The sequence below is a fragment of the Aquarana catesbeiana genome, linkage group LG06 (genome assembly GCF_042186555.1).
Source record: "Aquarana catesbeiana isolate 2022-GZ linkage group LG06, ASM4218655v1, whole genome shotgun sequence".
In the NCBI taxonomy this organism is placed as follows: Eukaryota; Metazoa; Chordata; class Amphibia; order Anura; family Ranidae; genus Aquarana; species Aquarana catesbeiana.
This window is the reverse complement of record NC_133329.1, coordinates 69266446-69293862: the sequence shown is the minus strand read 5'-3', so window position 1 is coordinate 69293862 and position 27417 is coordinate 69266446. Positions and strand designations below refer to the sequence as shown.

The following is a 27417-nucleotide window of genomic DNA, read 5'->3' as shown; positions in this document are numbered from 1 at the left end:
TGATACATCAAGCTCAGGTCATTTCTACCCTGACAGCGTTTGGTTGGCTGTTGAACAAGGAGAAAAGTCATCTAGAGCCAACACAGTCTCTAATATTCCTCGGAGCCCAATTTGACACAGTGAAGAGTACCATCTGCTTGCCTCTATAGAAAATTCCGGTGATCCCGGACAAAATTCATCTTGCAATGTCATCATCTCTTCTCAGAGCTTCACAATGTCTCAAGATAATCGGCACCATGGTAGCCACAGTCCCCATGGTGAAATGGACACAATGAAAGATGCGGCCCTTTCAGAGGGGTTTTCTCCAACAATAGGAATAGGGGTCTCGAGACCATCTTGTTCAGAATACCCCTTCCATGCGGGTGAATCTCCCCTCGTGGCTGCAGCAGAAAAATCTCCTCAATTGCCATTCAATAGCACCTGTCTCCTGGATCACAGTGACAATGGATGCCAGCAACAGAGGTTAGGGCGATCTCTGTCTAACAGAGGTAGCCCACAGCAAATGGGATTTCCCATCTCAAGGTGTAGTCTCGAATGTTCTGGAGCTCCAAGCTGCCTTCCGTGCTCTACAAGCCTTTCTCCACTTGACATCAGGAGCCTCAGTTCTCCTAAGGCTGGACAATACAACTGCAGGGTCATATATCAAGAGACAAGAGGGCACCCGCAGTCTCTCCTTATTGAAGGAAAAAAAGTCCGATCATGTCCTGGGCCCAGGTGAACTTGACAAATCTGACAGTTGTTTACCTTCCCGGAATTCAAAATGTCCAGGCAGACTTCCTTTCAAGTTTATCCCTGGACAACAAGTGGTCTCTCCACACCAAGGTTTTCAACTGGGTTCTGTCTCTGGGAATGATGCCGGAGGTAGATCTGTTTGCATCCCCTTGCAACTTCAAACTGAAGAAATATTACACAAGATGTCGTTGTCCCCAGGCCTTCGGAGTGGATGCCCTGACGGACCAGTGGAGGTTCCGCAGGGCTTATGCCTTTCCCCCAGTTCCGGTCATTCTCCGATTTCTATCGAGGTTCAGGTGGGAAGAAGCCAAAGTAGTGGCAATTGTACCATACTGACCCAACAGACCATGGTTTCCTCTCCTGAAACAGCTCAGTTACCGGGATCCAGTTCCTGTCCCTTCCAGACCAGATCTCCTGTTGCAGGGAACGTCTCTTCACCCTTGCCCATCCCATATCCACCTGATGGTTTGGTGGTTGAGAGGGGAAGGCTGGAAGCGCTAGGATTTCCAAGTACAGCCATTGCTACACTACTGAATGCCAGAAGAGCAGGCACCAACAGGGTTTACCAAAGAATTTGGTCAAAGTTTGCAGATTATGTTTCCACCACTGATGGTTCCTGTACTGATCCAAAGATACAGAATATTCTGGGTTTTCTACAAACAGGCCTGGATCTGTCCTTATCAGTTAGTTCTTTAAGAGTTCAGGTTTCTGCAATCTGTGTCTTCACTGGCATATCCTGGGCCAGACACCCTCTTACTAGACAGTTTTCCAGAGGAGCAATAAGGCTTAGACCTCAAAGAAAACTGAGGTTTTCCAAGTGGGATCATCCTCTTGTCCTGGATTTCTTCTCAGATAGAGAAATACTACATTTGGAGCAGTTATCAATCAAAGAGCTTTCTCTAAAAGCTGTCTTCTTGGTAGCAATAACATCGGCTAAAAGAGTCTCCGAGATTGGTTCTTTAGGATTCAAGGAGCAATTCCTTACTTTCTTCCCTGATCGGGTACTCCTGATTCCTATGTTAGGATCAAATCCTAAAGTAACATCCGTATTCCACAAGAATCAAGAGATTGTTCTTCCAACTTTCTGGACAACTGAAGACTCTAGTATTCATCCTTTAGATGTTAGAGAAGTTCTAAAACAATATTTAGAAGCCACAACTTCATTTCGGCAGTCTGATCATCTGTTCATTAACTACAATGGAAAAAACAAAAGGATTGCGTGCTTCTTCCAGAACCATCGCAGCCTGGATTGTTCAGGCCATCCAAAGGGCTTATTAGGCTAAGGGTCTGGCTCCTCCGGAGGCAGTGACCGCTCATTCTACCAGGAGTGTTTCTACATCGTGGGCAGCCTCCCGTCATGTATCCCCGGAAGTAATCTGTAAAGCGGACTCATGGTCGTCAATTAACACATTTAGGACTATTGCGTGGAACCGGCTTCTTTATCTTTAATTTTGGTTTGCATGTCTTATCTGTTGACGGTGCTAATTAAACCTCTTTTCTATAAAACCACCCGGGTGTGTATGGCTAGTTATTTCCCATACGTAGGCTGCCTTGGAGTCTGTCAGGAAAACGGAAAATTTATATCAAATACTTACCGTAATTTTCCTTTCCTGATGGACTCCATGGCAGCAGGAGTTCCCTGCTGGAGTAGGCTAAGTTACGAGACATGGCCTCTGACTAGAAGCAAAGATTTATGGGAGTGGGGTTCTATGAGGTAAGAGAGGCGGGATAAACCCATACGTAGGCTGCCATGGAATCCATCAGGAAAGGAAAATTACGGTAAGTATTTGATATAAATTTTCAGTTTTTGTGTGCATCTCCTTTTTGTGGCTTGATAGCTGACCATTCTTTGGTGTGTTACAGTTAAGAGAGATTATGTTAATGAAGCTACTATACCTCTATTTGGTGAAATCAGTTGCTCTGAATGCTCAGGACAGCTTTCTCTGGTTTTATCTGCTTATTGGTTTTATTTGACATGCAAAATCAATATCAATGCAAAAAAAAAACGTTTTAAAAACAGGAGTTTTTTCGGGGGCAGTGATTTTAATAATGCTTAAAGTGAAACAATAAAAATGAAATATTCCCTTAAATATCATGCCTGCGGGGTGTCTATAGTATGCCTGTAAAGTGGCGCAGTTTTCCTGTGTTTAGAAAAATATCACAGCAAAATGACATTTCTAAAAGGAAAGAAAGTCATTTAACACTGCTTGCGGCTGTAATGTATTGTCGGGTCCCGGCAATATAGATGAAAATCATTGAGAAAAACGGCATGCCCCCCCCCCCCCAGCCTGTTACCAGGCTCTTTGGGTCTGGTATGGATATTAAGGGGAACCCCGCATCCAAATTAAAAAAAAAAAAGGCGTGGGGCCCCCAGGCACTATAAACTCTGAACAGAAGTATATATACTATACAGCCTGCCCTATATACTCTGCAGAAAATTGGGCCTGAGGTGTTGGTGGTACCAGAACACTGTAAGCCCTTACAGTTACTCTTGGTGAGCGCAGAAACGGGCCCTGCTGTGAAATATTGGATCAAAAATTGTAAATACATGCCCCTGTTAAACAGGGGCAGAAAAATTGGGCCTTGGGTGGTGGTGGTGCCACAACACTGTAACCCCTCACAGATACTCTTGTTGGGTGCAGGAACGGGCCCTGCTGTGAAATATTAGAATAAAATTGTAAATACATGCCCCTGTTAAACAGGGGCAGAAAAATTGGGCCTTAGGCAATTATGGTGGTGCCCTAAACTAAAAATATTGTTGGAAGCTAGCATCATCAAGATTGAGGAATAGGATAGTCACTCAGCATAGGCAGTCTTCAGGGGATCTCACATCGATAGAAAACTCAATCAGTTACATCAGCATCAGGTGCTTGATAGCTGCTGATCCAAGACTGATTCATTTTTATGAATGTGAGCCTATCAACGAAGTCTGTGGACAGGCACACTCTATGATCAGTTACAAACCCTCCAGTAGCACTGAATGTTCGTTCAGAAAGAAAGCTGGATGCAGGACAGGCCAGTAGTTCAATTGCATATTGAGCAAGTTCTGGCCAATGGTCCATCCTCAAGACCCAGTAACCCAGTGGATGGTCTGTTAGAAAGGTCTCCAAGTCTGCTCTTGCCCCTAGATATTCCTGCACCATGTAATGCAGATGCTGGCGGTGGTTGCTTGAACCGATCAGACCTTGGCGCTGAGGACTGAAAAATTGTCTAACGGCATCGGTCAGCCTGCCACCTTCTCCACCGCTCTTCCTCTGACTGAACAAAGCCTCAGCAGCACGTTGTCCAGCACCAGGAAATGGTAAACTCCCAGGGTCTGGAAATGCATTGCACAAACCTTTCTTCAAGGCCTCCTGAAGATGTTTCATCCTGTGCGCCAGCCAGTAATGATCCCTCAGCTTGATACCACGAATCCCAGGGTCCTTTCACAGGCTTTGCAGAATCAGGGAGGCCATGCAGCGTAAGTTTGCAGAGGCATTCGATTCTGTGTCCTCTGGGTCACTAAGGATCACATGATCCGTAACAATCTCCTCCCAGCCACGTACAACTCCTTGGGTTTCTGGGGACTGAAAACCATCCCTTGAAGACTGCTGCAGAGTTATCCTCCACGTCCATGCTGACACAATCCTCCTCCTCCTCTTCTTCCTGTGTGTTTGGCGGGCCCGCTGGAATACTATCTGGATAAAGGGGGTCTTGAGAGGTAAGGAAGTTCTCCTCTTCCTCCGGCTGTTCTGCCTCAAGTGCCCTGTCCATTATTCCACGAAGTGTGTGCTCCAACAGGAAGACAAGAGGGACAGTATCACTGATGCATGCATTGTTGCTGCTCACCATCCTCGTGGCCTCCTCAAATGGTGACAGGACAGTTTATGCATCCTTGATCAGTAGCCACTGCGTGTCGAAAGGAAGCCAAGCTCCCCTGACCCTGTTCTGGTGCCATACTCACACAGGTATTCATTGATGGCCCTCTGCTGCATGTGCAGCCGCTGCAGCATTGCCAACATTGAGTTCCACCTGGTGGGCATGTCACAAATGAGGCAGTTGGTGGGCAGGTTGCATTCCCTTTGAATGTCAGCCAGCCGAGTACTGGCATCGTATGACCGGCGGAAATGACCACAGACTTTACTGGCTTGCCTCAGGGGATCCTGTCAGCCTGGGTACCTGCTCAAGAACCGCTGCGCCACCAAATTCCAGACATGTGCCAAACATGGGTCAAGGTGTCACTGTCGGAGGGCGGAGAGAAGGTTGGTGCCATTGTCACATACAACCATTCCTGGCTGAAGCTGGCATTGTGTCAACCACCTCTGAGCCTTCCCCTGCAGAGCTGACAGAATCTCTGCCCCAGTGTCAGGGAAATGGCCGTAGAAGAACTGGCAATAGTGCCAGTTGTCAAGGAACCAACAGCAGGAGAAGGGCTCTAGGACTCAGCATCTCTACCAGCACTTATGGCAGGAGAAGGACTTTAGGACCCAGCATCTCTTGCAGGAGAAGCACTTTAGGACCCAGTATCTCTACCAGCAGGTCACATGGGCCTATATAAGGAAGTCTGCTAGTGTCTGCAGTTGCTGGTTTGTCAGTCTTCCTGTGTTCCTGAGCCTCTGTGTAATTACTATTTGGATTCCTGTTGTGACCCGGCTTGTTCCTGACCTGTCTGATCTGCTCTCCTGGTTTGACCCTCTGGCTTGATTTACTGACTTGTTGTCCTCTCCAGTACCTGATCCCGGCTTGTATTACGAACTTTGCTACAGTACCTGTTCCTGCCTGCTTCCTGATAGCAGACCTTTGGCTTGTCCCTGTTTCTGCAACCTGCCTCTTCCTCTTGCCGGATCTACTGTGTTTGACCCCTGGCCTGGCTTCCACTACTCTTCCTTGTGTACACCTTGCCAAGTATTACCGAGGATTCTTATAGACTTTAGCCCAGCTGTGTTTCCTGTGTTACCCGGTGTCCTTTTGGTGCCCACCAGCTCTTCTCTCTGGAATCCATCTGGCAACCTGTGCTTTTCTGGGCACTACACCCTCTGTATCCAACTTCAGGGGTGTACTGCACTCAGCCGCAAGGGGAGCCCTCTCGGCATTTCGGCCTCCAACCAGGTACGTGACACCCAGTGTGGCTCCTGTCCCCTAAGCAGACTAACTCAAGCACTGCATGGCATCTTTTTGCCTGAGTGCTTGCGTAGCCCCTTGAATGCTTACGGAGCACCGATGGTTCAGAGGACAAATCTGCAGAAGAGGCCAAAGAGGAAAAGAGGAGGGGGTGGAGGAGAGAGCTGTGGCAGAATTAACCACAGCATTTTGGAGGCATGGTGGCGGAACAAGCTCCAACAATACTGAACCCTGTCCTGCATCCTTCCCAGCTGCCAGCAGAGTTAAGGAAAGGTAACATCCCTGCCCATGCCTGCTAGACCAGGAGTCAGCGGTAATATGTACCTTACTGCTGACCGCCCTGGCCAACGAGGCCAAAACATTGCCTTCCACATGCCGGTAGAGAGCCAGAATGGCCTTCCATGAAAAGAAATGGCGTTTTGGAACCTGCCACTGAGGTACAGCACATTCCACAAATTCACGTAAGGGGGCAGAGTCTACCAGCTGAAAAGGCAGCAGTTGCAGTGCTAGCAATTTGGCCAAGCTAGCATTCAGACGCTGAGCATGTGGATGGCTGGGACCGAATTTCTTTTTATGGTTTAGCAACTGGGGAATTGCTTTTTATGGTTTAGCAACTATGGTTTAGCAACTTCTTTTTATGGTTTAGCAACAGATGGTGCTGTACTGATAGCAGATTGGCTGCAAGTACTTGGGACACTATTGCTATACCTTTATTCCTCTCAGTGCAGGTTTTTGAGAGGACTGGAGGTATAGTGGGGTTGGAGATACCAGATGAGGAGCAAGGAGAAGTTCGCCTTTTTCTTTGATGTGGGTCTTTCAAGTGCTATTGCCAATGCACTGCATGGGAGGTCGTCATATGTCTGGTCAAGCATGTGGGGCCCAAGCGGCTGCTGTTTTGCCCACGCTTGATACGCTTCAGACATATGTTGCAAACAGCAATGTGCGATCTGCTGCACACGTATCAAAAAAGGCCCACACCAAAGAACTTTTCAAAATACGCGGGAGTCAGCAGCGCCCTGCACAAATGCGGTGTGATGCAGTCGGGTGGCTTCTCTTAAGCTGGCCCCTGGAGGGCATCCTGCCTCATTGGAGATGTGCCGCCTCCTCCTCTCTTCTATCAGGCACCCAAGTAGAGTCAGTGACCTCATCATCCCCTCCCTCCTCGTCATTGGAGCAAAATTGGCAGTATGCTGCAGCTGGTGGAACATGAGCCTGGGTGACAGAGGATGAGGAGGATGAGAACGGCTTTGTTATCCACTCCACTAACTCTTCTGCATGTTCTGGCTCAATAACATGGCCAGCAGCAGAAGAATAGGACAAGCGTGCCCCACGGCCACTTGCAGAGGATGCACCATGTCCACGACCAGCACTGTTGACTGTAGACACAGAGGCTGCTTGCCCTCTTTTAGTGGCCTGTGAGCGTCTGCCACTCCTTGGTGGCCTTACGGACATGATGTATATTTTGTTTTGCAACACCACACTACACTGTATTGTGTACTGTGTACAGCACCAGAAAAGTAGTAGCAACTGTACTACGCCTGCAATGTATTGTGTACTGTGTACCCCACCAGAAAAGTAGTAGCAACTCTACTACGGCTGCACTGTATTGTGTACTGTGTACACCACCAGAAAAGTAGTAGCAACTGCACTACGGCTGCACTGTATTGTGTACTGTATACACCACCAGAATGGTAGTAGCAACTGCACTACGGCTGCACTGTACTGTGTACACCACCAGAAGTGTAGTAGAAACAGTACACCACGGAATGCACTCTAGATATATGGTACAATTTATAGGAGAGATTATGTTGAAGAAGCCACTTGTGTGAAATAAAGAAATTCATATGCTAAATACTGCCATTGCAGATATTAACTAGACATATGCACTGCTGAAAAATTTGTTTGTTTTCATCTCATACGTTTTTTTCTTTTGTTTTTCGGGTCATTCGTTATTAGGGATGGGCTATCTGTTCGAGTCGAACATCGGCTGTTCACTTGTTCGCCGAATTTCGACCATTGGGCCGTTCGTGCCAAATTCAAGCGGCGCCTCATGGCCCATTTTGCATTGCGTCATCGCAGTGCATTGCTGGCTGATGATTGGCCAAGCATGCACTATGACCCGCATGCTTTGGCCAATCAAAGCGCCATCAGCGAAGAGAGCCATAATTGGCCACAGGCAGGGTAGCAATGATCTGTCTCTCCCCATACCAGGCGGCACACAGGAATTCAACGACTTGCTCACCATAGACCCAGCCGGGGTCTGTAATGAACCAGTAATTTTTGGTAAAGTCCCAGCGACAGTACTGTGTGTCTCCACACAGGGTGACGTCTTCCCAGAACTCAAAGCTGACCATTCAGGGAAAGTTATTGCGGAGGCAACATCCTCACTTTGTGACCATAATAGCTCTTGTGACATGGCCAGGGTTATCGGGAAGAGGCCCTTGTCCTTATCAACATGGGGACAAGGTGCTTTGGGGTGGGGGGCCGCAGGGCGCTCCCCTTCCCTGAAGCACCCACCCCCCCATGTTGAGGGCATGCGGCCTGGTACGATTCAGGAGGAAGGGGGCGCTCGCTCGTCCCCACCCCCTTTCCTCAGCGGCCGGGCTTCGTGCTCGGATAAGGGTATGGATTTTGGGGGGACCCCCACACCGGTTTTTTCGGTGTAGGGGGTTCCCCTTAAAATCCATACCAGACCTAAAGGCCTGGTATGCTCCTGGAGGGGAACCCATGCCATTTTTTTATTTAAAATTTGGCGTGGCGTTCCCCCTCATGATTCATACCAAACACCTGTCAGCAAAGCTTGGCGCTCATCGGGAAAGGAAAAAAACACATTTTTCCTTTCCCGATGAGCGAGCCAGCAAGACATGCACAGTACCCTGTCGCTGAGAACCAGCGCAATGGCATCGCGCTGGAAACACATTCTCGTGGTTAGGTACTATATATATATATATACAGGCTTGTATGTATATATATATATATATATATATATATATAGTCTAGCCACGCCTATACCTGACTGTAGGCCATTGCCTGAGTGCGGCGTTCAAAGACACTTTCAGCCAGGCAGGTGACTCACTGAGCTATAGTTCATAAAATATATATCCACTGCATTGTAGTCCAGCCAAGCCTATACCTTACTGTAGGCCATTCCGGTGTACTGTTTTTAGTAAACTTCAGGCATTGTTTTGCTAATCTAATTGTACAGTATGTCTGGAAGGCCACCAAGGAGAGGCAGACGCTCACAGGCCACTAAAAGAGGGCAAGCAGGCTCTGTGTCTACAGCAAACAGTGCTGGTCATGGACACGGTGCATCCTCAGCACATGGCCGTGGGGCACGGTTGTTCTTTTTTTCGACAGCTGGCTGTGTTGAGCCACAACATGCAGAAAAGTTGGTAGAGTGGATGACAAGCTGTCCTCATCCTCCTCATCCTCTGTCACCCAGGCTCAGGGTACTTTGTCTGCCAATGCAGCTGCCAAAGCGGCCTCTTCCATCGGCTCAATGTCATCAGTCACACCTTCCCTAGCCCCACCATCATGCCCCGAGGAGTCCCCCAACCTATTCAACCACAGTGTAGGGTACATGCTGCAGGAGGATGCGCAGCATTTTGAAGGCTCTGATGATGGTACCCAGGTTGAGGATGAAGGCAGTAACGTGAGCCCAAAGAGAAGAGGGGGTGCCCAAGAAGGACAAGAAACTGGCAGATATGTTCCCCCAGCTGCAGTATGCTGCCAGGTTTGCTCCAGTGGCGAGGAGGGAAGGGAAGGATGAGGTCACTGACTCTTCCTGGGTGCCTGATAAAAGAGAGAGAGGAGGAGGAGCCACATCTCCAATGAGGCAGGATGCCCTCCAGGGGCCAGCTTAAGGGCAGCCAACCAACTGCATCACACCGCAGAGCTCCGCATGTGCCGGGCGCTGCTGACTCTGCATGTTTTTCCAAAAGTTCTTTGGTGTGGGCAATTCCGGCTTTCTACCAACATGTGGAAGGCAATGTCTTGGCCTCTTTGGACAGGGCGGTCAGCGGTAAGGTGCATATTACCCCTGACTCATGGTCCAGCAGGCATGGACAGGGACGTTACCTTTCTTTCAAGGCACACTGGGTAACCCTGCTGGCAGCTGGGAAGGATGCAGGACAGGGTGCAGTATTGTTGGAGCTTGTTCCGCCACCATGCCTCCAAAATGCTGGTAGTGGTGATTCTGCCACATCTCTCTCCTCTACCCCCTCCTCTTCTTCTTCCTCTATAGCCTCTTCCTGTGTAGATTTGTCCTCAGAATGCTCTGTAGGCATTCTAGAGGCTATGCAAGCACTCAAGCAAAAACATGCCATGCGGTGCTTGAGTTGGTCTACTTAGGGGACAGGAGCCCTACTGGGGCAGAGATTCTGTCAGCTCTGCAGGGGCAGGCTCAGAGGTGGTTGATGCCATGCCAGCTTCAGCCAGGGATGGTGGTTTGCAACAATGGCACCAACCTCCTCTCCACGCTCCGACAGGGACACTTCGCCCATGTGCCCTGTTTGGCTCACCTCATTAATTTGGTGGTGCAGCGGTTCTTGTGCAGGTACACAGGCTTACAGGATATCCTGAGGCAGGCCAGGAAAGTCTGTGGGCATTTCCGCCGGTCATATAATGCCAGTGCTCGGCTGGCTGACCTTCAAAAGGAATGCAACCTGCCCAAGAACCGCCTCATCTGTGACATGCCCACCAGGTGGAACTCAGCGTTGGCAATGCTTCAGCGGCTGCACATGCTGCAGAGGGCCATCAACGAGTACCTGTGCGAGTATGGCACCAGGACAGGGTCAGGGGAGCTTGGCTTTTTTTCGCCACGCCAGTGGCTCACGATCAAGGATGCATACACTGTCCTGTCACCATTTGAGGAGGCCACGAGGATGGTGAGCAGTGACAGTGCATGCATCAGTGATACTGTCCCTCTTGTCTACCTGTTGGATGTCAGCCCCACAGGGCACTTGAGGCAGAACAGAGAGAGGAAGAGGACTTCCTTACCTCTCAAGGCTCCCTTTATCCAGACAGTATTCCTGTGGGCCCGCTGATCTCACAGGAAGAGGAGGAGGAGGGTGAGGATTGTGTCAGTATGGAGGTGGAGCCTAGGTCAACATCAGCAGCAGTCTTCAAGGGATCGTTTACAGTCCCCAGAAACCCATGGACTTGTACGTGGCTGGGAGAAGGTGGCTGCGGATCAGGTCATCCTTAGTGACCCAGAGGACTCCGGATCGAATGCCTCAGCAAACTTACGCTGCATGGCCTCCCTGATCCTGCAAAGCCTGCGAAAGGACCCTCAGATTCATGTGATCAAGTAGAGGGAGCAACTCTTCTTGATCCACGTTACAAGGGTAAGGTTACGGAACTTATCCAGCCATCGCAGAGGATGAAACATCTTCGATGTACATGGTGCATAGTACATTAAATGACTTTTATTCCTTTAAAAATGTCATTTTGTGCAGGGACTGTTCTAAGCCCGGGAAACACGCGCCATTTTACAGGCATACTATACACACCCTCAGGTACGATATTTAAAGGAATATTTCACTTTTATTTTTTCACTTTAAGCATCATTAAAATCACTGCTCCCAGAAAAATGGCCGTTTTTAAAACTTTCTTTTGCATGTCCCCTGGGGCAGGACCCGGGTCCCCAAACCTTTTTTGGGACAATAACTTGCAGATTAGCCTTTAAAATTGGCACTTTTGATTTCTCACGTTTGAGTCCCATAGACTTTAATGGTGTTCGAATGTTCGCGCAAACTTACGGTCTGTTCGCATGTTCGGCCCATCCCTATTTGTTATGATTGAAAGTAGTTATTTCAAATAAATTTGTAACTTCAGAAAAAATTTAATTAGTTATGTTATATTCGTTTGGATGCTTTATTCATTATTTTGATAATTCGTAAAAATCCGAGATGAGAAAATCCGCAAATTCTAAAATCTGAAAATGACGAAAATCCGAAAATGTTTAAATCTGAAATAATAACTAACTAACTAATAATAACTAACTATTAAATTATAGGTATTGGAATTTCCTTTTAAATTTGCCCGTTAGTGAACATAAAAAATCCGAATATCCGAAGTTAGGAATTATCCGAGATAACGAATGCCTCATCTAAACTAATGGAAGGTAACAAATCAATAATAAATAATAATAATAAAAAATTTTAGATGCGGCACTTCGGATAGTTCCTAACTTCAGATAAATTTCCATTCGTTACGTTCACTAACAGCCAATTTTGAAAAGAAGTTCCAATACCTATAATTTTATAGTCAGTAATAGTTATTATTAGTTAGGTTATTATCTTGGATTTTCGGATTTTCGTTCTTTCGAAATTTCAGAAAAATTAAACGGGTTTTCGTTAATTTGATATCTGAATTATTGAATTTGTTGAATTTTGTTGAAAAATGAATTCGGAACTAAACGAATTGCACATGTCTAATATTAACTACATACAGTTACCATCCCAAACTAAACCCAAATGATATTACTTTACAGGTACCACTCGGGGATAAATACATACATAAAATCACTTGAATTTCATTATTACTAATATATAAAATTCATAACCACTAAGCTATTGCTTCAAAGTCAGCAGCAACGTTGTCATCCTGCTGTAAGCACTCAGCTGCCCATTGGGCTCCTATCTATGTAACTGACCATTCTTTGGTGTGTTATAGTTTGTAGGAGAGATGATGTTGCTGAAGCTACTTTACCTTTCTTTGGCGGAGGCGAAGGGAGAGGCGGCCGCTCTGAATGTTCACGATCTTTTCCTCTGGCTTTATCTGCAGATTTGTTTTCTTTGACAGGAATATGAAGAAAAAAAACATAAAATGAAGGCATGCAAAATAAATACATTTATATACTATATATACTAAATACTGTCATTGCAGTTATTAACCCCATACAGTTACCACCCCAAACTAAACCAAAATTACACTCCCCGGCCACTTTATTAGGTACACCTTGCTAGTAGCGGGTTGGATCCCCTTTTGCCTTCATTCTTGGTGGCATAGATTTAACAAGGTGTTGGAAACATTCCTCAGAGATTTTGGTCCATAGTGACATGATAGCATCACGCAGTTGCTGCAGATTTGTCAGCTGCACATCCATGATGCCAATCTCCCGTTCCACCACATCCCAGAGGTGTTCTATTGGATGAGATGTGGTGACTATGGAGGCCATTGGAGTACAGTGACCTCATTGTCCAGTGGTGAGATGAGTGGAGCTTTGTGACATGGTGCATTATCCTGCTGGAAGGAGCCAACAGAAGATGGGGACACTTTAGTTATAAAGGGATGGACATGGTCAGCAACAATACTCAGGTAGGCCGTGGCGTTTAACCACTTGAGCCCCGGACCATTATGCTGCCTAAGGACCAGAGGTCTTTTTCCAATTTGGCACTGCGTCGCTTTAACTGCTAATTGCGCGGTCATGCAATGCTGTACCCAAACGAAATTTGCGTCCTTTTCTTCCCACAAATAGAGCTTTCTTTTGATGGTATTTGATCACCTCTGCGGTTTTTATTTTTTGCGCTATAAATGGAAAAAGACCGAAAATTTTGAAAAAAAATGATATTTTCTACTTTTTGTTATAAAAAAAATCCAATAAACTCAATTTTAGTCATACATTTAGGCCAAAATGTATTCGGCCACATGTCTTTGGTAAAAAAAATGTCAATAAGCGTATATTTATTGGTTTGCGCAAAAGTTATAGCGCCTACAAACTAGGGTACATTTTCTGTAATTTACACAGCTTTTAGTTTATGACTGCCTATGTCATTTCTTGAGGTGCTAAAATGGCAGGGCAGTACAAAACCCCCCCAAATGACCCCATTTTGGAAAGTAGACACCCCAAGGAAATTGCTGAGAGGCATGTTGAACCCATTTTTCAATTTTCAAAACTTTGTGACAAAAAGTGAGGTCTGCAAAATACTCACTATACCTCTCATCAAATAGCTTGGGGTGTCTACTTTCCAAAATGGGGTCATTTGGGGGGGTTTTGTGCCACCTGGGCATTCCATGGTCTCCGAAACTGTGATAGGCAGTCAAGAGAGAAATCAAAAATTCACGCCCTTAGAAAGCCTGAAGGCGGTGCTTGGTTTTCGGGGTTCCGTACGCGGCTAGGCTCCCAAAAAGTCTCACACATGTGGTATCCCCGTACTCAGGAGAAGCAGCAGAATGTATTTTGGGGTGTAATTTCACATATTCCCATGGCATGTTTGAGCAATATATCATTTAGTGACAATTTTGTGCAAAAAAAAAAAAAAATTTGTCTCTTTCCCGCAACTTGTGTCGCAATATAAAATATTCCATGGACTCGACATGCCTCTCAGCAAATAGCTTGGGGTGTCTACTTTCCAAAATGGGGTCATTTGGGGGGGTTTTGAACTGTCCTGGCATTTTATGCACAACATTTAGAAGCTTATGTCACACATCACCCACTCTTCTAACCACTTGAAGACAAAGCCCTTTCTGACACTTATTGTTTACATGAAAAAGTTTTTTTTTTTTTGCAAGAAAATTACTTTGAACCCCCAAACATTATATATTTTTTTAAAGCAAATGCCCTACAGATTAAAATGGTGGGTGTTTCATTTTTTTTTTCACACAGTATTTGCGCAGCGATTTTTCAAACGCATTTTTTGGGGAAAAAACACACTTTTTTAAATTTTAATGCACTAAAACACACTATATTGCCCAAATGTTTGATGAAATAAAAAAGATGATCTTAGGCCGAGTACATGGATACCAAACATGACATGCTTTACAATTGCGCACAAACGTGCAGTGGCAACAAAATAAATACATTTTTAAAAGCCTTTAAAAGCCTTTACAGGTTACCACTTTAGATTTACAGAGGAGGTCTACTGCAAAAATTACTGCACTCGATCTGACCGTCGCGGTGATACCTCACATGCATGGTGCAATTGCTGTTTACATTTGACGACAGACCGCCGCTTGCGTTCGCCTTAGCGCGAGAGCAGGGGGCGACAGGGGTGCTTTTTTTTTTTTTTTTTTTTTTTCTTTATTATTTTTTTGCTTTTTTATCTTATTTTTAAACTGTTCCTTTCATTTTTATTTTTTTTTAATCATTTTTATTGTTATCTCGGGGAATGTAAATATCCCCTATGATAGCAATAGGTAGTGACAGGTACTCTTTTTTGAAAAAATTGGGGTCTATTAGACACTAGATCTCTCCTCTGCCCTCAAAGCATCTGACCACACCAAGATCGGTGTGATAAAATGCTTCCCCAATTTCCCAATGGCGCTATTTACATCCGGCGAAATCTAAGTCATAAAATACTCGTAGCTTCCGGTTTCTTAGGCCATAGAGATGTTTGGAGCCACTCTGGTCTCTGATCAGCTCTATGGTCAGCTGGCTGAATCACCGGCTGCATTTTCAGGTTCCCTGTTGAGACAGGAGAGCCAGAGAAAAACACGGAAGATGGTGGGGGGGGGGGCATTCCCTCCCACGGCTTGTAAAAGCAGTCTAGAGGCTAATTAGCCGCTAGGATTGCTTTTACATGAAAGCCGACCGCTGGCTGAAAAGAATGATACCAAGATGATACCTAAACCTGCAGGCATCATTCTGGTATAACCACTCAAAGTTGTGAATGGCGTACCTGAAGACAAAAAAATGGTTAACAATAAAGCACAGTAAACGGTAAAGTACAAAAAATTGCATACCTGAAAAGCAAACATGATAAAACATAATAACAATAAAACATTGCAGAATAGAATACAGTAAAAAAGAGCAGAACAATAGAGAGAATAGAGAGAGAGAGAACAATAAAACGACAACTATTTTTTTTTATTTTATATATTTTTTTTTTTTTTACACTTTTTTTGTAACTAACTTTTATAACGGTAAGCGGTTCCAGGTTCGGGTCTCTCAAAATGCGATGGCATCTTGGGAGACCCTGTGAAAGTGTGCCTAGTCTGTGCAATGCTGTATCCTACGCTAATACTCAACTAATGAATGGTAGCGTTCAAAACATTCACCAATGCAAAGACCAGGATTGTCAGGACAGGAGGGACAATAATAGCGGGTGTCACGTCTATATCCGCGCTTGCTGCATCTTTATTGGGGGGTTCGCTGGGTAGGGGTACTCGGGAGGACATAAAGAAAATGCCTCTCATGCAGCCGACTGCATTTGGTTGGGGATGTGAATGGGGGAAGTACGGGCGCTGCAGAAGTGGTGGGTTCCCAATTAGGATTGGCGAATGCAGTAGGAAGGGCACTATGGGCACGACGGGCCTGTGTTTGTCTTCTTGGTGGCAGCGGGACACTACTTGTGCTTGCCACCTCACCAGCTTGAACTGCACTTATGGGACTCGCCACGTCACCAAGTGTTACTGCAGTGCTGGTTTGACTACGACCGGGGTGTACTAGGCCGCTGGCGCTTGCCAGTTCACCAAAACGCTACCAAAAAATCTGTTGGCGATCGCAGGGATCAGGCCTGACTCTGCGAACGCTGCAGTTATGCGTTTTAGTCTTTTGTAAGTGACAGTGATCGATCGATACTGCACTTGGGTGGGCTGGGCCGGGCGGAGGGGCAAAACGCAGGTGCTAGCAGGTATCTGGGCTGATCCCACTAACACTGCGTTTGTGAGAACCCTAAACTGCTGGGGATGCTAGTATAGATCTGATCGGATCAGATATTGATCCGTTCAGATACTATACCACTAAGGGAGGTGTACGGTGCGTGCGTGGGTGTTAGCGCTACTGGCGCTAACCTGACGCTGCCTGGAGCTGGTGCTTGCCAGTTCACCAAAACGCTACCAAGAAAACTGTTAGCGATCGCAGGGATCAGGCGTGACTCTGCGAACGCTGCAGTTATGCATTTAGTGTTTTGTAAGTGTCAGTGATCGATCGATACTGCACTTGGGTGGGCTGGGCTGGGCTGGGCGGAGGGGCAAAACGCAGGTGCTAGCAGATATCTGGGCTGATTCCACTAACACTGCGTTTTTGGGAACCCTAAACTGCTGGGGACACTAGTATAGATCTGATCGGATCAGATATTGATCCGTTCAGATACTATACCACTAAGGGAGGCGTATTCTGCGTGCGTGGGTGTTAGCGGTACTGGCGCTAACCTGACGCTGCCTGGGGCTGGTGCTTGCCAGTTCACCAAAATACTACCAAAAAAAACTGTTAGCGATCGCAGGGATCAGGCCTGACTCTGCGAACGCTGCAGTTATGCGTTTAGTGTTTTGTAAGTGTCAGTGATCGATCGATACTGCACTTGGGTGGGCTGGGCGGAGGGGCAAAACGCAGGTGCTAGCAGGTATCTGGGCTGATCCCGCTAACACTGCGTTTTTGGGAACCCTAAACTGCTGGGGACGCTAGTATAGATCTGATCGGATCAGATATCGATCCGTACAGATACTATACCACTAAGGGAGGCGTATGCTGCGTGCGTGGGTGTTAGCGGTACTGGCGCTAATCTGACGCTGCCTGGGGCGACGCATATCACCGCCGGGCGATCAGGGGGCTAAACCTTTATTCGGTAATAAACGGCGGGTGCCCTGACACTATAAAAAATAAACGAACTAACCAGCGTCACCCGTAACACTTATACGGTGATCAGTGGTGAAAGGGTTAACTAGGGGGCAATCAAGGGGTTAAAACATTTATTAGGTAGTATATGGGGGTCCCTGTCGCTATAAAACGCTGACGGCGAACCTAAATATTTACCTCCCTAACTAGCGTCACCAGCGACACTAATACAGCGATCAGAAAAATGATCGCTTAGTGACACTGGTGACAGGGGGTGATCAAGGGGTTAAAACTTTATTAGGGGGGGTTAGGGGGGTATCCTAGACCTAAAGGGGGGTAACAGTAACTGTCCCAACACTGTAACTGTCACAAACTGACACTATGCAGTAATCAGAAAAAAACAAAACAAAACAAAAAAAAAACTGCTGGTGTCAGTTTGTGACAGGGGGGGGGGGGTGATTGGGGGGGGATCGGGGGGCGATCGGGGGGGGGGGGATCGGGGTGTTTTGTGTGCCTGGCATGTTCTACTGTGTGTGTGTGTTGTGCACTCACTCACATGTCTTCTCTCCTCGGGCCGGAACGGAAATTACCGAGCCGAGGAGAGATGACATCATTTCCTTTGCTGCTGTTTAGCATACAGCAGCAAAGGAATGATTCGATTGGCCGGCGGCGATCGCGAGGGGGGGGCCACGAACAGATGGTCTCCCCCTCACCTCTGATCGCCGCTGGACAAAAGACGACCGCCTCGGGCACCGGGGGGGGGGTCCGATCGGACCCCCCACCCGCGGAAGGCAAATCACGTACCATGTACGTGATTTTGCCTGTCCGTGCCGCTTTGCCGACGTACATCGGCGTGAGGCGGTCGTCAAGTGGTTAAACGATGCTTAATTGGTACTAAGAGGCCCAAAGTGTGCCAAGAAAATATCCCCCCCACCATTACACCTCCACCAGCCTGAACCGGTGATAGAAGGCAGGATGGATCCATGTTTTCATGTTGTTCACACCAAATTCTGATCCTACCATCTGAATGTGTGTCCCAGAAGACAGCCGGCCATTCACAAAGCGCCCCGTGACTCGCGCATGCGCAGTAGGAAACGTGCAGTGAAGCCGCAAGGCTCCACTGCCTGTCTCCCTTAATTAGAATGGCGGCGCCTGAACCTGATCCGATGGACAGATCGGCCTCTGGGGGCAGACATCGTGGCCACCCTGGACAGGTAAGTGTCCTTATTAAAAGTCAGCAGATACAGTATTTGTAGCTGCTGACTTTTAAAAAAAAATTTGCGGGTGGAACTCCGCTTTAGGTTGATGAAGCCACGATACCTCTGTTTAGTGGAAGGAGTTGCTCTGAATGTTCAGGTCGGTTTTCTCTGGTTTTATTTGCCGATTGGTTTTCTTTGACAGGAGTGTCTAAGAAAATATAAATGAAGACATGTGAAATAAATACATTTATATACTAAATACTGTCATTGCAGATATTAACTACATACAGTCACCATTCCAAACTAAACCCAAATTACATTACTTTTTTGTTATTTATTATTTACATAAAATCACTTAATTTATTATTAATGTATACAATTCACAAACACTAAGCTATTGCTTCAAAATCAGCAGCAACGTTGTCACCCTGCTGTAAGCACTCAGCTGCCTATTGGGCTTCTATTGGGCTTATCCATGTAACTGGTGTAGCACTGCCCCCGTAGGGATTGCTGTTTGTGAACTTCCCTGGGCCTCCCTCTGATTATCTTGCAGCCAGTTACTAGGTGTTTTCACACGACCAACCGTACTCTCATCCGCTCGTTATCCAATAATCAATCCAGGGTTGTTTTTTTTTGTATTTATTGTTGGAATTTGGATAGGAGAAGAGAATAGTGGGATACCCCAACTGGAACTATTTACAGATGAGGACAACTCTCACTTGGCCTCACCGGGATGAATGTGGTAGCAGACTCTGCTATACCATACTGCACCCGTATGGGAGACATAAGTCCTTTGCTTGCTCTGGCAGCAGACTTATCTACACTCACTAGCTTCCCCTTTGGCTGACACCTGTCCACTGATTCTACTAGCTGAAGGGGTGGCCCTCACAGGACAGGCCCCTAGACACGGGTCTGTACTCACAGTAGGCAGAAACAGAACCGTCCCAGTGCGTCTCCCTTCCAGTCAGCTCTGCAGGACATCTGGGTTGTCACTTTTCTCAGATTCATGCCCTCAGGTCGACCACCAGAGGCAACATGGCAGCCTGTACAGAGGAGGGGCAGCCGCCCCCTCCCTCTGGGTCCCCACTCTCTAGCCGAAGACCCCGAGCACATGTGCCCTTAGCATATATACAGTCACCCAGCATGCATTGAGGCACTTTCCTCTGCCAATAGCCAGAGCTGTAACTACGCCTATGCTCTCACTTGTCAGGTTTCCAACCACTGTCCAATATGCCCCGTCCTATTGGACCAGTGTGAAACATTCAGATAACATGAGCAGCATCTGAGCACCATGAGTAGACCCCATCAATGGATCCCTGCTCCCTGATAGGCAGAGAGCGTCTAAATTTACCTGGCAATCTTCCTGGCAAGCAGAAGGGCCCTAAAACTATACTCTCTTGTAGCACCTACCTAGGAGGGTGCTACACTGGTGTGTTACAATTTGAAGAGACATTATGTTGATGAAGCCATTATACCTCTATTTTCTTGGTTTTCTACAAGTGGTTGCTTTAAATCTTCAGTAGGGTTTCCTCTGGATTTATTTGCCGATTGGTTTTCTTTGACAGGAGTGTGGAAGGAAATATAGATTAAGACATATGAAATAAAGAAATTCATATACTAAATACTGTCATTGCAGATTTTAACCCCATACAGTTACCAGTCAGCAACATGTTGGTGATATACTGTAGGTATTTAAACTGTATAACATATTCCACACATAATTCAAACCAAACAGAAAGACATCAAACATGACGCAAAGTGATGTAATTGGAGAGCTTCTCCCGATAATGGTTTGACCCAGAGGTTCTCAACCGAGGTTCCCCAGGGGTTCCACAGCGATTTGACTGTCAGTCGCAGGCAGCTGACAGGAGGATCGCACAGACACAGGCAGAGATAGGCAGGGAAGCGGCTGTCATCCTATTGGCTGTAGCGCGCTGTTCCTCCTCCCCTCCTGTCCTTCTCGAGTGGTTGTATGTGACATCATCAGGGGTGGACAGGATAGGAGGGGCTGGGGGGGGGAGACAGCACACCACTGGAGGAGATACTGAAGTGTGCCCAGCTGTGTCCCCTCACAATGTGCCCAAAAGTCTTTCCCATGTAATGTTCCCTGTCATGTCCCCTACCCCATGTAATGTTCCCTGTAATGTGCCCTGTCCCATGTAATTTCCCCTGTCCTGTGCCCTGTTCCATGTAATGTGCCCTGCCCCATGTAATGTCCCCTGTCCCATGTAATGTCCCCTGCCATATCCCCTGTCCCATGTAATGTCCCCTGCCATGTGCCCTATCATGTGCCCTGTCATGTGCTCTGTTCCATGTAATATGCCCTGTCCCATGTAATGTCCCCTGTCATGTGCCCTGTTCCATGTAATGTGCCCTGTCCCATGTAATGTCCCCTGCTATGTGCCCTGTCCCATGTAATGTCTCCTGTCATGTCCCCTGTCCAATGTAATGTGCCCTGCCCCTTGTAATGTCCACTGTCATGTCCCCTGTCCCATGGAATGTCCCTTGTCATGTGCTCTGTTCCATGTAATGTCCCCTGTCATGTCCCCAGTCCCATGTAATGTCCCCAGTCATGTGCCCTGTCCCATGTAATGTCCCCTGACATGTTCCATGTTATGTGCCGTGTCCCATGTAACGAAAATCTGAAAGAACGAAAGTCCTAAAATAATAAAGAAAATCCGAAAAATTTTAAATCTGAAATAATAACTAACTAATAATAACTAACTATAAATTATAGGTAAACAAGCAAAGTGCAGCGCTATAAGTATATATGTGACATAAAAAAATAAGGTCCCACCAAGTGACATAACATCAATCAGTAGATATAAATAAGATCAATCAATAATAAACAAGGAACTTAGATCACAGATGCATGTGAAAAAGTATATGAGAAAGAGTCCAAAAAAACCATAACCATTAAGATGATATTGAGTCCACAAAAAATAAAAATAAAAAACACCCATCCAGGAGAGATGTGATATGGAGTGTTAGTAGATAATCCACCAAGGAGTGTGTGAGCAGAGTCTGCTTACCAGACGGCGATGACTGCTATTACGGCAGTCTCGCCCAGCATAGGGATTATGGTCTCCCAAAACCACAGGTGCAGAGCGGGACCAGTAGCTTTAGCAATCGATCATAACCGGAAATAGAAAGCAAAACACATCCATAGCGCAATAACGTATGATAAAAGGTTTTAATAGAATAAAGGAATTGCACTTACAATTTGGTAGAAAAAATGTAGCATGAGAGGTATTTAGACACAGCAGCGGTGTCTCCGTGTACCGCGATTCACTTCCTGTACTGCAAAGCCCGTCCGAGAACGTGATGACGTCACCGTTGTAGGCTCCTCCCTACGCGTTTCGTCACGATAGGACGTCGTCTGGGGATTGGCTGGTACACGGAGACACCGCTGCTGTGTCTAAATACCTCTCATGCTACATTTTTTCTACCAAATTGTAAGTGCAATTCCTTTATTCTATTAAAACCTTTTATCATAACTAACACTCCATATCACATCTCTCCTGGATGGGTGTTTTTTATTTTTATTTTTTGTGGACTCAATATCATCTTAATGGTTATGGTTTTTTTGGACTCTTTCTCATATACTTTTTCACATGCATCTGTGATCTAAGCTCCTTGTTTATTATTGATTGATCTTATTTATATCTACTGATTGATGTTATGTCACTTGGTGGGACCTTATTTTTTTATGTCACATATATACTTATAGCGCTGCACTTTGCTTGTTTACCATACTTTAGGAGTCAGATACTGGACTTTTTTTAGGTGCTGGCAGCTTTTTTCTCCCACATTGGTTTTGTTTCTTTAGATCTGAGCGCAGCTTTGACTCTAGTTTGGGTTTATATATATTATAAATTATAGGTATTGGAATTTCCTTTCAAAATTGCCTGTTAGTGAACATAACAAATACGAATTTATCCGAAGTTAGGAATTATCCGAGATAACGAATGCCTCATCTAAACAAATGCAATGTAACAAATTAATAATAAATAATAATAAAACATTTATATTATTATTGCTTTTGTTACGTTCCCTTCGTTTAGATGAGGCATTCCTTATTTTGGATACCGTATATACTCGAGTATAAGTCGTTCCGAGTATAAGTCGAGGCCCTAATTTACCACAAAAAAAATGGGAAAAACTTATTGACCCGAGTATAAGACGAGGGTGAGAAATGCACAGCTACTGTAAGTGGAAAAGAGGGTCAACAATGCCCATTTGCAGCATCACTGTGCCCATTTGCATGCCTCACTGTGCCCATTTGCAGCCATAGGTCCCCTGAACTTCAAACTCGGTAGTTAAGGGTTCCTAGATGCCCCCTAGCTGCAGCCAAAATTTGGGGTCTCTGAACCCAAAGGGTCCCGAAATGACATTGCTGCAGATAGACACAGTTGACCGAATTTGGGGCCCCGTATCTCGGGCCACTTAGTGCTAAGAACCCCAAATTTGGTGTGCAAACCCAGTGGCTCTAGCACCATAAAATTTCCAAAGCTGGGGTTTTTAGCACCAAGTGGCCCCGAGATACAGGGCCCCAAAAATCAGTTCAGAAAATGTCAAGCACTTTTCTGCAGCAGAGAATGACATTTTCCACACCAGTTTTGGGGCCCCGCATCTCAGGGCCACTTGGTGCTAGGAACCCCAGCTTTGCCTATGTTATGGTACCTGTTCCACTGGGTTTACACACCAAATTTGGGGTTCCTAGCTCCAAGTGGCCCTGAGATATGAGGCCACAAAATCGGTTCAGAAAATGTCAAGCACTTTTCTGCAGCAGAGAATGACATTTTCCGAACCAAATTTGGGGCCCCGTATCTCGGGGCCACTTAGTGCTAGGAACTTCAGCTTTGAATATATTGTGGTACCATTTCCATTGGGTTCGCATACCAAATTTGGGGTTTCTAGCACCAAGTAGCCCTGAGATACGGGGCCCCAAAGTCGGTTCAGAAAATGGAATTTTTTGCTGCAGAAAAGTGCTTGACTCGAGTATAAGTCGAGGGGGGCACTTTCAGCACAAAAAAATGTGCTGAAAAATTCGACTTATACTCGAGTATATACGGTAATTCCTAACTTCGGATAATTTTGCATTCGTTACGTTCACTAACAGCCAAATTTGAAAAGAAGTTCCAATACCTATAATTTAATAGTTAGTAATAGTTATTATTAGTTAGTTTATTATTTTGGATGTTCAGATTTTCAAATTTCGGATTTTCGTTTTTTCAAAATTTCAGAAAAATTTGTTAAACGGTTTTTCGTTAATTTGAATATATCTGAATTAATGAATTTGTCGAACTTCGTCAAAAAAAAGAATTTGTAACAAAACGAATTGCACATGTCTAATATTAACTACATAGAGTTACCATCCCAAACTTAACCCAAATGATATTACTTTACAGGTACCACTCGGGATAAATACATACATAAAATCACTTAATTTCATTATTACTAATATATAAAATTCATAAACACTAAGCTATTGCTTCAAAGTCAGCAGCAACGTTGTCATCCTGCTGTAAGCACTCAGCTGTCCATTGGGCTCCTATTTATGTAACTGACCATTCTTTGGTGTGTTACAGTTTGTAGGAGAGATGATGTTGCTGAAGCTACTATACCTTTCTTTGGCGGAGGCGGAGGGAGAGGCGGCCGCTCTGAATGTTCACGTTCGTTTCCTCTGGCTGTATCTGCAGATTGGTTTTCTTTGACAGGAATATGAAGAAAAAAACATAAATGAAGGCTTGCAAAATAAATACATTTATATACTAAATACTGTCATTGCAGTTATTAACCTCATACAGTTACCATCCCAAACTAAACCCAAATTACACTCCCGGCCACTTTATTAGGTACACCTTACTAGTAGCGGGTTGGACCCGCTTTTGCCTTCATTCTTCATGGCATAGATTTAACAAGGTGTTGGAAACATTCCTCAGAGATTTTGCTCCATAGTGACATGATAGCATACGCAGTTGCTGCAGATTTGTCAGCTGCACATCCATGATGCCAATCTCCCGTTCCACCGCATGCCAGAGGTGCTCTATTGGATTGAGATCTGGTGACTATGGAGGCCATTGGAGTACAGGGATCTCATTGTCCAGTGGTGAGATGATTGGAGCTTTGTGACCTGGTGCATTATCCTGCTGGAAGGAGCCATCAGAAGATGGGAACACTGTAGTTATAAAGGGATGGACATGGTCAGCAACAATACTCAGGTAGGCCGTGGTGTATAAACGATGCTCAATTGGTACTAAGAGGCCCAAAGTGTGCCAAGAAAATATCCCCCCCCCCCACCATTACACCACCACCAGCCTGAACCGGTGATACAAGGCAGGATGGATCCATGCTTTCATGTTGTTTACACCAAATTCTGATCCTACCATCTAAATGTGTGTCCCAGAAGACAGCCGGCCATTCACAAAGCGCCCCGCGACTCGCGCATGCGCAGTAGGAAACGGGCAGTGAAGCCGCAAGGCTCCACTGCCTGTCTCCCTTAATTAGAATGGCGGCGCCTGAACCTGATCCGATGGACAGATCGGCCTCTGGGGGCAGACATCGTGGCCACCCTGGACAGGTAAGTGTCCTTATTAAAAGTCAGCAGATACAGTATTTGTAGCTGGTGACTTTTAAAAAAAAATTTGCAGGTGGAACTCCCCTTTAAGTTGATGAAGCCACGATACCTCTGTTTAGTGGAAGGAGTTGCTCTGAATGTTCTGGTCGGTTTTCTCTGGTTTTATTTGCCGATTGGTTTTCTTTGACAGGAGTGTCTAAGAAAATATAAATGAAGACATGTGAAATAAATACATTTATATACTAAATACTGTCATTGCAGATATTAACTACATACAGTCACCATTCCAAACTAAACCCAAATTATAATACTTTTTTGTTATTTATTATTCACATAAATCACTTGATGTTTATTATTAAAGTATAAAATTCACAAATGCTAAGCTATTGCTTCAAAATCAGCAGCAACGTTGTCACCCTGCTGTAAGCACTCAGCTGCCTATTGGGCTTCTATTAGGCTTATCCATGTAACTGGTGTAGCACTGCCCCCATAGGGCCTCCCTCTGATTATCTTGCAGCCAGTTACTAGGTGTTTTCACACGACCAACCGTACTCTCATCCGCTCGTTATCCAATAAGCAGTCCAGGACTTTGCTTTTTTTGGTATTTATTGTTGGAACTTGGATAGGAGAAGAGAATAGTGGGATACTCCAACTGGAACTATTTACAGATGAGGACAACTCTCACTTGGACTCACCAGGATGAATGTGGTAGCAGACTCTGCTATACCATACTGCACCCGTATGGGAGACATAAGTCCTTTGCTTGCTCTGGCAGCAGACTTGAATATTTTATCTTCAGGATACTCACTAGCATCCCCTTTGGCTGACACCCGTCCACTGATTCTACTAGCTGAAGGGGTGGCCCTCACAGGATAGGCCCCTAGACACAGGTCTGTACTCACAGTAGGCAGAAACAGAACAGTCCCAGTGCGCCTCCCTTCCAGTCACCTCTGCAGGACATCTGGGTTGCCGCTTTACTTAGATTCAGGCCCTCAGGTCCACCACCTGAGGCCACATGGCAACCTGTACAGAGGAGGGGCAGCCGCCCCCTCCCCCCGGGACCCCACTCTCTAGCCGAAAACCCCGAGCACAAGTGCCCTTAGCATATATACAGTCACCCAGCATGCATTGAGGCACTTTTCTCTGCCAATAGCCAGGGCTATAACTACGCCTATGCTCTCACTTGTCAGGTTTCCAACCACTGTCCAATATGCCCCGTCCTATTGGACCAGTGTCAAACATTCAGATAACATGAGCAGCATCTGAGCACCATGAGTAGACCCCATCAATGGATCCCTGCTCTCTGATAGGCCTGAGAGCATCCAAATTTACCTGGCAATCTTCCTGGTAAGCAGAAAGGCCCAAAAACTATACTCTCTTCTAGCACCTACCTAGGAGGGTGCTACACTGGTGTATTACAATTTGAAGAGACATTATGTTGATGAAGCCATTATACCTCTATTTTCTTGGTTTTCTAAAAGTGGTTGCTTTAAATCTTCAGTAGAGTTTCCTCTGGGTTTATTTGCCGATTGGTTTTCTTTGGCAGGAGTGTGGAAGAAAATATAAATGAAGATGTGAAATAAAGAAATTCATATACTAATTACTGTCATTGCAGATATTAACCCCATACAGTTACCAGTCAGCAATATGTTGGTGATATACTGTAGGTATTTAAACTGTTTAACATATTCCACACATAATTCAAACCAAACAGAACGACATCAAACATGACACAAAGTGATGTCATTGGAGAGCTTCTCCCGATAATGGTTTGACCCAGAGGTTCTCAACCGAGGTTCCCCAGGGGTTCCGCAGCGATCTGACTGTCAGTCGCAGGCAGCTGACAGGAGGATCGCACAGACACAGGCAGAGATAGGCAGGGAAGCAGCTGGCATCCTATTGGCTGTAGCGCGCTGTTCCCCGCCGGCCCCTCCCCCCCTCCTGTCCTTTGAGTGGTTGTATGTGACATCATCTGGGGTGGACAGGATAGGAGGGGCCGGGGGGGAACAGCAAGCCACTGGAGGAGATATGAAATTAGTTCTGAAGCCAGAAGAAGAAAGCCGGTACTGAAGTGTGCCCAGCTGTGTCCCCCCACAATGTGCCCAACAGTCTGTCCCATGTTATGTTCCCTGTCATGTCCCCTACCCCATGTAATGTGGCCTGCCCCATGTAATGTCCCCTGTCATGTGCCCTGTCCCCTGTAATCTGCCCTGTCCCATGTATTGTCCCCTGTCATGTGCCCTATCCAATGTAATGTCCCCTGTCCCATGTAATATGGCCTGCCCCATGTAATGTGCCCTGTCCTATGT

General features: G+C 46.0%; 1 protein-coding gene across 1 annotated transcript in view; it reads right to left on the bottom strand.

Annotated features, from left to right (window-relative positions):
• LOC141148594 (uncharacterized) overlaps positions 1-26754 on the bottom strand; it is a 77092-nt gene extending 50338 nt beyond the window's left edge. Inside the window, exons 1-6 of the mRNA XM_073636190.1 lie at positions 26565-26754; positions 25218-25304; positions 24156-24239; positions 20004-20084; positions 18650-18736; positions 12544-12627 (exon numbers count right to left, since the gene is read on the bottom strand). The gene's annotated coding sequence lies outside the window, so the exon portion shown is untranslated. The remainder of the gene's footprint in view (positions 1-12543; positions 12628-18649; positions 18737-20003; positions 20085-24155; positions 24240-25217; positions 25305-26564) is intronic.
• Positions 26755-27417: the final 663 nt, after the last annotated feature.